Here is a 12,553-nt window from a genome sequence, read left to right on the forward strand (position 1 = left end):
GTACAACTTACTGTAAAAGTATAGATACGTCGGGTTATGCAGTTCACTAAACTAAAAAAAAAAGGTGCATCCTACTACTACAATTCACAGAGACACTCAAGTGAGACAAACACCTGGGGTTAACGATTTGCAGGGATATGAAATGGAATGATTACATAGGCTGGCCGCGGACTTCAATTCATTGCCAAGATACTGTAAAAACATACTCTACGGTGAAAAGTGCGTACAAATATCTTGTGAATCCCATCTTAGACTATTGCTTACGTGTGTACGACACATACCAAATACGATGAACGTATACAAAGAATGGCGCCAGGACTGGTCTCAGATTTGTTTGATTCACAAGAACGCGTCACGGAAATTATGGGGAATCTGAACTGTTAGACTCTTTAAGTTGGACGCAAATCGTACTGCGAAAGCCCTCTTTAAAATTTCAAGAACCGGCATTGAGTGAATAATCTACATATATTCTCAAGCCTCGTACATATCGTTCCCTTAGCAACGGTGATTGCAAGATTGCAATCACTGCACGCACAGAGGCATTCTTCCCGCACTCCATATACGATTAGAAAATGCTAAGCACTTCCTGCAGTGCGCTCACATCGGTTTGCGGAGTATCTATCTGGATTCAGAAATTGAACCAATGTTCGAGTACTTGCGGAAATCTGGCAATCTGCTATATGCAAAATTAAAACTATTGTTCGCATTCGTACGTCTATAAACCGCCACCAACAGTAGCCATGAACTGATGATGACAGCACCAGAAGAAAGACGAGAAGTCCGCAACTCGTGGTCGTGCGGTAGCGTTCTCGCTTCCCACGCCCGGGTTCCGGGTTCCCGGGTTCGATTCCCGGCGGGGTCAGGGATTTTCTCTGCCTCGTGATGACTGGGTGTTGTGTGCTGTCCTTAGGTTAGTTAGGTTTAAGTAGTTCTAAGTTCTAGGGGACTGTTAAGTCCCATAGTGCTCAGAGCCATTTGAAAGAGGAGAATTTGAAAGTTCAAATTTAGGGGTTCTTCGCATAGCAAGAGGTTCAGGCAATCGTTCCCTGAAACAAAGCCAGTACGGTGTTGTTGTTGATAGTTGTAGTTACGTGACTTATCCCTTCAGGTAACTACACTGAAAGATAAAGACATGCAGAGTTTCACCACAGCCCTACAGGAATGTCGCTCAGTAAGACATTGCGCAGAATCTCTTGGCTGTTGCGGATGTGTGATCAGTAAATACAGAGAAGATGTTTCGTTTTAGTTTCTTCAAGGTGATATCTTGGAGCTCAGTCAAGCTAGAGAATAATACATTCCACAAAACATATTGTGAATTGCGTCCTCTTTACAGCATGTAGAGTGTCGTAATTAACTACTCCATATTATTTTTTTCGTTGACTTTGAGTTTCCGAGCCAAACTATGTTGATGTACTCCTAATTTTTACTTCATCCCACTGCTGTCATGTTGTTTTCGTTGTCCTGTGACACCAGTAGGCGAGAGTTCCAGTACTACGTCAGACATCGAAGTACATGTAAAACACACTGCCAGAATAAAAAATCAGTACATCTGGAAAGACTATGTCGATTTTTATCCAATGACGACATTTGCCACCTGGAGGACAGTAAAGAAAACTAAACTCTACCCGAACAGGCTGTGAAGGTCCAACAGTACCGACAGGCCGCCGTGTCATCCTCAGCCCACAGGCGTCACTCGATGCGAAATGGAGGGGCACGTGGTCAGGACACCGCTCTCCCAGACGTTTGTCAGTTTAGGAAACCGACCTAGGGGATAGTAGATGTACTGATAATGGTTTCAACGTGGTCCGACAACAGATAGCATTGTGGCATAACTAACAGAGCACAACATCTGTGTCTACCTTTCAATAGAGAGTGCTCACAGCCAGAAGGCTCGGTGAGGTCCAAAAGTGTGAAGCAAGCAGGCAGGCAGTCATACCATGGAGACGCAATCGTGCTTGCTATAGCCAATTAAGGGAGTTCGAAGTGTGACTTTCTGAATAGCAGGATAGCTCTTTCGGAGAAGTGGCACACGAGTTGGACGTACTACCGCAGTTGTTCAACGTTGTTGCTATCAGTGGTTACATGATCATTCTCACACCTGTAAATGAGTTTCTGTACATCCATGCTGCAAAGACGCCGACCAGGATCGTCGTATTGTAAGGACAGCAGTGGTAGATCGTACGGTTACGAAAGTGCAAGAAAATGGGTTATTAGCCCAGACATGTCAACACGGTTGCAGACCAGTTATTAGCACTGGGACTACGGACACACACACAGCTCTGGCCCATATTCCACTTATGCTACAGGATAAACGTGCACGACTCGCCTGGCGCCTTAGAGGATCACTTGGGAGATGGAATGGCGCGACGTGGTCTTCAGCGATTAAAGCAGATCCTGCCTGCACGCAAGTGATGGTCGTTTGCGAGTAAGACACAGAACTAGTGAGCACCGTCTCGTAGACTGTATTCATCCAAGCCACACTGGCTGCCCCACCCCAGGCCTTATGGTCTGGGTTTCTCCAAGTGACTACACTCAGTCACTTTTGGTATCTCTGGGGGGGGGGGGGGACGCTAACCGCGCTCGATACATGCAGAATGCAGTGACCCATTCTTGTGCTGTTTTTGTGACAGGAAGGTGATGTGTTATTCCAACAGATCATGCTCGTCCACTCACTGACCGTGAGACTCAACGTGCCCTATAAGATGGGCGGAAACTTCCCTGGCCAGTGTGATCTCCAGACTACGTCTATGACACAAGAATTGACTCGTGCGACTCGTCAACCAACAACTCTTATAGATCTATGTGGACAGGTCGAGCTGACGGGGCATAATGTATCCCAGAACAGTATTCGCCATTTGTACGATAGACTGGATGCCAGAGTCAGCGCTTGCAATATCAGCTGTGGTGACTGTACAACGTACTAATATGTGTGTCCCAGCTTGGGTGAACTGGAGAGCTCTACAAGGGTGTACTAATTTTTTTCCGGCAGTGTAGATACGTGTCATTGCACTCCTCGCTACTGGATAAATTACGTCCACTAATATCTATCAACGAGTGATAAGAGTGTGTGGAGATAATTCAACAGACGTATGTAGTGCAAGGCAGTGCACTTAAACCACTATCGAACACGCTCAGCTTCCATCCATCATAATGAACAACGTCTCTATAAACTCGGCCGTGGTGATTGAGTGCGAGTAAGTAATTATGTGTTAAGCTTTAAATGTCGACTGTAACGCTTTAGACGAAATGTTACGAGACGTTGTTTACCGCGCAGTCTGTGCGAGATGCATCCCACAGATGCTTGCACCAGACCAAAATATTGTCGAATGGAAACATTTTTGTACGTTTCTGAAGACTTTCGTCATTAACGTTTCAATTAGATGTAGCCACCATAAGTTATTTCCGGAATGGGCGAAATGTGAATTGTACAACAAAGCAGAAATTCAAGATGCAGCCATCTCTGGGGATATGGGTAAGCGGGTTTAGTATTTTGGAAAAACCGGAGTCTAAAGCAACTGTCGAGTCACAACATTACAAGACACCACTGAGAATGAGGCAAGTGAATAACTTCCGTGCATAATGCGATAACGCTAGATCCACAATAGTTCTGCGTCGACGGATTTTATTGCCGGCCGCTGTGGTCGTGCGGTTCTAGGCGCTCCAGTCCGGAGCCGCGCTGCTGCTACGGTCGCAGGTTCGAATCCTGCCTCGGGCATGGATGTGTGTGATGTCCTTAGGTTAGTTAGGTTTAAGTAGTTCTAAGTTCTAGGGGACTGATGACCACAGCAGTTGAGTCCCATAGTGCTCAGAGCCATTTGAACGGAATTTATTGACACATTTGGATGGACTGCCCAACTAAATCCATCGAACAGTCTTGATGTAATGTCTTCAGGCTTCCATGTCTCTGGGCCTATGGACTGCGTCGCCAACACTTTCACGGCTGAGATGCTGTTGTCGAAGCTGTAAGACAGTCGCTAGCCTCAGTTGTCAAACTTTTTACGACTGCGATATACAGGCTTCTGCATCAACATCTTTAGTTCGCAAGGCACCTTCAAGTGTGTCGCGGAGGACATTTTGTGCACCATTGTCGCTTCCGAACTATCCTGTTTCCGTCGTGAATGGAAAGAACGATTGCTTCAAACTCTCTGATATTATCTTCACGACCTTTCGCGAGATATACACGAGAAGAAGCAATTTTTTGACTCTGTTAGCAATGTACACTCTCCGAACTTTGACGGTAAACCACACAGTGGTGCACAGCGCCTCTCTTGCATTTTCTGCCACTGCAACTGTTTGATCATCTCTGTGACGCTTTCGTGCTTACTAAAAGAACCTGTAGCGAAACGCGCTGCTCTTCCTTGGATCTTCCCTACTTTCTGTATCAATCCTATCTGGTACGGATCCCATACTGACGAGCAATATTCAAGTAATGGTCGAACGGAGTTTTGTCAGCCACCTATATCGTTCGTCGCTGTCGAAAGTTGGGGTGATTATCTGGAAATACGACACTAGCTAGCTGAAAACTTTTTAAATGTGTTATTGTGCTCTCTTTATGTGTTGTAATGGCCATGAAAATAAGCTGAAGACAATAGATTCAGAATAATTCTTGTACGATATATTTATGGAGGAATAAATTAGTCCCAAACAACGTCGTCTCGAAAGAATTTCTTTGGAGCTGTCACGTCCAATGAGACTATCGTCTCAGAATCCTCGCTGTCGTTACACTTGCTGAATTTTGTCCTATCGAAATGTCTGAAATGTCCTGCAGCAACTTTATTTTAGGTTCACCAAAAGTGAAAGTAACCAATAATGGAATCATTATCAATTCGTTTCTATCGCTTTTTTTGTACCACAATGGTGGCAAAGTGGCAGCCATGTTGGAGAGGGAGTGCTCACCCAATGCAACAGCGTGAAATAACTCGCGGCCATCATTTTGTTAACATGGTGCATTGACAGTGGGACAGTCTCACGTGTTATGGGTAATAAAAGAGATACGTGCAAATTTGACTGCTTTCCGATCGTTGGGGCAGACCGTGGGGTACTCCGTGTAGTTGTGTGGGTTCTGTCTTTACAAGAAACTCTACGTAAAAGGTCAACAGAACACAACCTATTGTAGATTTCAGGAATATCACGGATATCGTGATCCTCTGCCTTCACGTGGGTATTAGAAGTTCGTAACCTCGTGGACACACGAGAACCCTTCAAAGAGCATACAGGGTGCTACAAAAAGGTACGGCCAAACTTTCAGGAAACATTCCTCACCCACAAAGAAAGAAAATATGTTATGTGGACATGTGTCCAGAAACCCTTGCTTTCCATGTTACAGCTTATTTTATTACTTCTCTTCAAATCACATTAATCATGGAATGGAAACACACAGCAACAGAACGTACCAGCGTGAATTCAAATACTTTGTTACAGGAAATGTTCAAAATGTCCTCCGTTAGCGAGGATACATGCATCCACCCTCCGTCGCATGGAATCCCTGATGCGCTGATGCAGCCCTGGAGAATGGCGTATTGTATCACAGCCGTCCACAATACGAGCACGAAGAGTCTCTACATTTGGTACCGGGGTTGCGTAGACAAGAGCTTTCAAATGCCCCCATAAATGAAAGTCAAGAAGGTTGAGGTCAGGGGAGCGTGGAGGCCATGGAATTGGTCCGCCTCTACCAATCCATCGGTCACCGAATCTGTTGTTGAGAAGCGTACGAACACTTCGACTGAAATGTGCGGGAGCTCCATCGTGCATGAACCACATGTTGTGTCGTACTTGTAAAGGCACATGTTCTAGCAGCACAGGTAGAGTATCCCGTATGAAATCATGATAACGTGCTCCATTGAGCTTAGGTGGAAGAACATGGGGCCCAATCAAGACATCACCAACAATGCCTGCCCAAACGTTCACAGAAAATCTGTGTTGATGACGTGATTGCACAAGTGCGTGCGGATTCTCGTCAGCCCACACATGTTGATTGTGAAAATTTACAATTTGATCACGTTGGAATGAAGCCTCATCCGTAGAGAGAACATTTGCACTGAAATGAGGATTGACACATTGTTGGATGAACCATTCGCAGAAGTGTACCCGTGGAGGCCAATTAGCTGCTGATAGTGCCTGCACACGCTGTACATGGTACGGAAACAACTGGTTCTCCCGTAGTACTCTCCATACAGTGACGTGGTCAACGTTACCTTGTACAGCAGCAACTTCTCTGACGCTGACATTAGGGTTATCGTCAACTGCACGAAGAATTGCCTCGTCCATTGCAGGTGTCCTCGTCGTTCTAGGTCCTCCCCAGTCGCGAGTCGTAGGCTGGAATGTTCCGTGCTCCCTAAGACGCCGATCAATTGCTTCGAACGTCTTCCTGTCGGGACACCTTCGTTCTGGAAATCTGTCTCGATACAAACGTACCGCGCCACTGCTATTGCCCCGTGCTAATCCATACATCAGATGGGCATCTGCCAACTCCGCATTTGTAAGCATTGCACTGACTGCAAAACCACGTTCGTGATGAACACCAACCTGTTGATGCTACGTACTCATGTGCTTGATGCTAGTACTGTAGAGCAATGAGTCACATGTCAACACAAGCACCGAACTCAACATTACCTTCCTTCAATTGGGCCAACTGGCGGTGTATCGAGGAAGTACAGTACATACTGACGGAAGTAAAATGAGCTCTAACATGGAAATTAAGCGTTTCCGGACACATGCCCACATAACATCTTTTCTTTATTTGCGTGTGAGGAATGTTTCCTGAAAGTATGGCCGTACCTTTTTGTAACACCCTGTATATGCAGGGAAAGCCTCAGATCACATAACACATGTTAACTCTCTGTCTCTTCATTCACCTGCATATACGTCTACGTGGCTACTCTGCTAATCACACTTAAGTGCCTAGCTGACGATTCATCGAACCAACTTGACTATAATTCTCTATTATTCCAGAAAGTGAAAAAAATGAACCCCAATTTCTTTCCGAGATAGCTCTGATTTTCCTTATTTTATTATGATGATCGTCCCTTCCTATGTAAGTTGGCGTCAACAAAACATTTTCGCATTCGGAGGAGAAAGTTGGTGACTCAAGTTACGTGAGAAGATCCCACCGTAACGAGAAACGCCTTTGTTCTAATGATATCCATCTCAAATCATGTATTACGTCCGTGATACTCTCTTCCCTATTTCTTGATAATACAAAACGTGCTGTTTTTCTTTGAACTTTCTCGATGTACTCCGTTAGTCCTATCTGGTAAGGATCCCACACGGCGCAGCAGCACTCGAAAGAGAACGGACAAGCGTTATGTAGGCCGTCTGTTTAGCAGATCTGTTACATTTTCTAAGTGTGCTGACATAAAACGCTGTCTTTCGTTCGCCTTCACCACAACATTTTCTTTGTGTTCCTTCCAATTCATAATTGCATTTCCTAAGTATTTCGTTGAATTTACGGCCTTTCGACTTGATTGATTTATCGAGTAATCTAAGTTTAACGGATTCCTTTTTGCATTCATGTGGATGACCTCCCAAATTTCCTTATTTAGGGCCAATTTCCAATTTTCGCACTATACGGACATCTTATCAAAATCGTTTTACAACTGGTTTTTTCTTCTGCTGACCTTTCGAGACGACAAACGACAGCATCATCCGCAAACAATGTAAGATGTCTGCTCAGATTGTCTCCTAAAAAGTTTATATACCTGTATATAAGGAACAACAGAGGGCCTATAACACCACCTTGAGGAACGCCGGAAATCACTTTTGTTTAACTCAATTCCTACAAACTGTGATCTCACTGAAAGTAAATCACCAATCCAGTCGCATGACTCACGCGATATTCTATAAGAACGTAATTTGATTACAAGCCGCTTGTGAGGTATTGTGTCAAAAGCGTTCTGGTAATCTTGAAATGTGGAACCAGTTTGAAATACTTTGTCGATAGCATTCAACATTTCATGTGAGTAAAAAGCTAGTTGTGTCTCACTAGAACTGTGTTTTCTAGATCCTTGTAGACTATATGTCAATAGACCGTTCTCTTAGAGGTAATTCACAATGTTCCAACACACGGTCCAAAATCCTGCTACATATATATTAGTGGATTACTCCTGTTGCCTTTCTTGTTGTGACCTGTGCCATTTTCCAGCCTTTGGGTACGGATCTTTCGCCCAGAGAGCAGTAGTAAATGATTGTTAAGTATGAAGCTATCGTATCAGCATACTCTGAAAGGAACCTAACTGGTTTACAATCTGAACGGGAAGACTTGCTTTTATTAAGTGATTCGAGTTGCTTCACTACACCGAGGATATATACTACTAAGTTACTCATGTTGGCAGCTGTTCTTGACTCGAATTCTGAAATATTTACTTCGTCTTCTTTCGTGAAGGAATTTCGTACAGCTGTGTTTAATAATTCTGCTTTATCATCGCTGTCATCGATTGTATTTCCATTGTTATTGCTCAGAGAAGGCACTGATCGTGTCTTTCCGTCAGCATACGTTACATGCGACCAGAATCTCTTAGGATTTTCTGCCAGATTTCGAGACCATGCTTCGTTGTAGAAACTATTATAAGCATCTCGCTTTGAAGTCCGCGCTAAATTTCGAGCTTCTGAAAAAAAAGATCGCGAAACTTGCGTTCGTTTAAATTTGGCATGTATTTTTTTCGTTGTTGCTGCAACAGTGTTTTGACCCATTGTCAGCTCCGTCGTTTCATAATTTATTTGGTATAAATCTCCCAGTTGCTGTCGATACTAGTTCATTGAATTCAAGCCACATCTTGTCTACACTTAACCGTACATAGTTAATTTAGAAGGAGTGGAGATTGTCTCTCAGGAAGGCATCAAGTGAATTTTTATCTGCTTTTTTTGGAGGATTTGAGACTTACAATATTCAATGTCACTAATTGTTGTATCCGTTTTGATGCTCGTTATTAGCTCAGGATTACTTATTGCTAAGAGGTCAAGTGTGTTTTCACAACTGCATGCTATACGAGTGAGCTTATGAACTAGTTGCTTGAATTAATTTTAAGAGAATGCGTTTGGCACTCTTCTGGGTGATGTTTCATGCATACCTCCGTGTTTAAAGGTGTATTTTCGCCAACATATCGAGAGTAAATTGAAATCACCACGAACTATAATCATATGAATCGCGTGCGTGCTTGAAATGAGACTCAAGTTTTCTTTGAACCTTTTAGAAGTTGTATGATGCGAGTTGGAAGGTCTGTACAAGGATGCAATTATTGTTTTATTCCGGTTCCTAAAATGTCCTCCACGCACACTAATTCACAGAGCTATCTACTTCAATTTAACTACATCTCCATCTACATCTACATCTACATTTATACTCCGCAAGCCACCCAACGGTGTGTGGCGGAGGGCACTTTACGTGCCACTGTCATCACCTCCCTTTCCTGTTCCAGTCGCGTATGGTTCGCGGGAGGAACAACTGTCTGAAAGCCTCCGTGCGCACTCTAATCTCTAATTTTACATTCGTCATCTCCTCGGGAGGTATAAGTAGGGGGAAGCAATATATTCGATACCTCATCCAGAAAGGCACCCTCTCGAAACCTGGCGAGCAAGCTACACCGCGATGCAGAGCGCCTCTCTTGCAGAGTCTGCCACTTGAGTTTGTTAAACATCTCCGTAACGCTATCACGGTTACCAAATAACCCTGTGACGAAACGCGCCGCTCTTCTTTGGATCTTCTCTATCTCCTCCGTCAACCCGATCTGGTACTCAAGTATAGGTCGAACGAGTGTTTTGTAAGCCACCTCCTTTGTTGATGGACTACATTTTCTAAGGACTCTCCCAATGAATCTCAACCTGGTACCCGCCTTACCAACAATTAATTTTATATGATCATTCCACTTCAAATCGTTCCGCAAGCATACTCCCAGATCTTTTACAGAAGTAACTGCTACCAGTGTTTGTTCCGCTATCATATAATCATACAATAAAGGATCCTTCTTTCTATGTATTCGCAATACATTACATTTGTCTATGTTAAGGGTCAGTTGCAAATCCCTGCACCAAGTGCCTATCCGCTGCAGATCTCCCTGCATTTCGCTACAATTTTCTAATGCTGCAACTTCTCTGTATACTACAGCATCATCCGCGAGAAGCCGCATGGAACTTCCGACACTATCTACTAGGTCATTTATACACTCCTGGAAATGGAAAAAAGAACACATTGACACCGGTGTGTCAGACCCACCATACTTGCTCCGGACACTGCGAGAGGGCTGTACAAGCAATGATCACACGCACGGCACAGCGGACACACCAGGAACCGCGGTGTTGGCCGTCGAATGGCGCTAGCTGCGCAGCATTTGTGCACCGCCGCCGTCAGTGTCAGCCAGTTTGCCGTGGCATACGGAGCTCCATCGCAGTCTTTAACACTGGTAGCATGCCGCGACAGCGTGGACGTGAACCGTATGTTCAGTTGACGGACTTTGAGCGAGGGCGTATAGTGGGCATGTGGGAGGCCGGGTGGACGTACCGCCGAATTGCTCAACACGTGGGGCGTGAGGTCTCCACAGTACATCGATGTTGTCGCCAGTGGTCGGCGGAAGGTGCACGTGCCCGTCGACCTGGGACCGGACCGCAGCGACGCACGGATGCACGCCAAGACCGTAGGATCCTACGCAGTGCCGTAGGGGACCGCACCGCCACTTCCCAGCAAATTAGGGACACTGTTGCTCCTGGGGTATCGGCGAGGACCATTCGCAACCGTCTCCATGAAGCTGGGCTACGGTCCCGCACACCGTTAGGCCGTCTTCCGCTCACGCCCCAACATCGTGCAGCCCGCCTCCAGTGGTGTCGCGACAGGCGTGAATGGAGGGACGAATGGAGACGTGTCGTCTTCAGCGATGAGAGTCGCTTCTGCCTTGGTGCCAATGACGGTCGTATGCGTGTTTGGCGCCGTGCAGGTGAGCGCCACAATCGGGACTGCATACGACCGAGGCACACAGGGCCAACACCCGGCATCATGGTGTGGGGAGCGATCTCCTACACTGGCCGTACACGACTGGTGATCGTGGAGGGGACACTGAATAGTGCACGGTACATCCAAACCGTCATCGAACCCATCGTTCTACCATTCCTAGACCGGCAAGGGAACTTGCTGTTCCAACAGGACAATGCACGTCCGCATGTATCCCGTGCCACCCAACGTGCTCTAGAAGGTGTAAGTCAACTACACTGGCCAGCAAGATCTCCGGATCTGTCCCCCATTGAGCATGTTTGGGACTGGATGAAGCGTCGTCTCACGCGGTCTGCACGTCCAGCACGAACGCTGGTCCAACTGAGGCGCCAGGTGGAAATGGCATGGCAAGCCGTTCCACAGAACTACATCCAGCATCTCTACGATCGTCTCCATGGGAGAATAGCAGCCTGCATTGCTGCGAAAGGTGGATATACACTGTACTAGTGACGACATTGTGCATGCCCTGTTGCCTGTGTCTATGTGCCTGTGGTTCTGTCAGTGTGATCATGTGATGTATCTGACCCCAGGGATGTGTCAATAAAGTTTTCCCTTCCTGGGACAATGAATTCACGGTGTTCTTATTTCAATTTCCAGGAGTGTATATATTGTGAAAAGCAATGGTCCCACAACACTCCCCTGTGGCACGCCAGAGGTTACTTTAACGTCTGTAGACGTCTCTCCATTGATAACAACATGCTGTGTTCTGTTTGCTAAAAACTCTTCAATCCAGCCACACAGCTGGTCTGATATTCCGTAGGTTCTTACTTTGTTTATCAGGCGACAGTGCGGAGCTGTATCGAACGCCTTCCGGAAGTCAAGAAAAATAGCATCTACCTGGGAGCCTGTATCTAATATTTTCTGGGTCTCATGAACAAATAAAGCGAGTTGGGTCTCACACGATCGCTGTTTCCGGAATCCATGTTGATTCCTACATAGTAGATTCTGGGTTTCCAAAAACGACATGATACTCGAGCAAAAAACATGTTATAAAATTCTACAACAGATCGACGTCAGAGATATAGGTCTATAGTTTTGCGCATCTTCTCGACGACCCTTCTTGAAGACTGGGACTACCTGTGCTCTTTTCCAATCATTTGGAACCTTCCGTTCCTCTAGAGACTTGTGGTACACGGTTGTTAGAAGGGGGGCAAGTTCTTTCGCGTACTCTGTGTAGAATCGAATTGGTATCCCGTCAGGTCCAGTGGACTTTCTCTGTTGAGTGATTCCAGTTGCTTTTCTATTCCTTGGACACTTAATTTCGATGTCAGCAATTTTTTCGTTTGTGCGAGGATTTAGAGAAGGAACTGCAATGCGGTCTTCCTCTGTGAAACAGCTTTGGAAAAAGGTGTTTAGTATTTCAGCTTTACGCGTATCATCCTCTGTTTCAATGCCATCATCATCCCGGAGTGTCTGGATATGCTGTTTCGAGCCACTTACTGATTTAACGTAAGACCAGAACTTCCGAGGATTTTCTGTCAAGTCGGTACATAGAATTTTACTTTCGAATTCACTGAACGCTTCACGCATAGCCCTCCTTACGCTAACTTTGACATTGTTTAGCTTCTGTTTGTCTGA

The 12,553-nt window shown here is 45.4% G+C and overlaps 1 protein-coding gene across 1 annotated transcript in view; it reads left to right on the forward strand.

The window, feature by feature from the left end:
• Positions 1–12,553, forward strand: part of LOC124787542 (toll-like receptor 2) — a 135,698-nt gene that overhangs the window by 724 nt on the left and 122,421 nt on the right. The gene's annotated exons all lie outside the window — the stretch shown is intronic.

The sequence above is a fragment of the Schistocerca piceifrons genome, chromosome 1 (genome assembly GCF_021461385.2).
Source record: "Schistocerca piceifrons isolate TAMUIC-IGC-003096 chromosome 1, iqSchPice1.1, whole genome shotgun sequence".
Taxonomy (NCBI): domain Eukaryota; kingdom Metazoa; phylum Arthropoda; class Insecta; order Orthoptera; family Acrididae; genus Schistocerca; species Schistocerca piceifrons.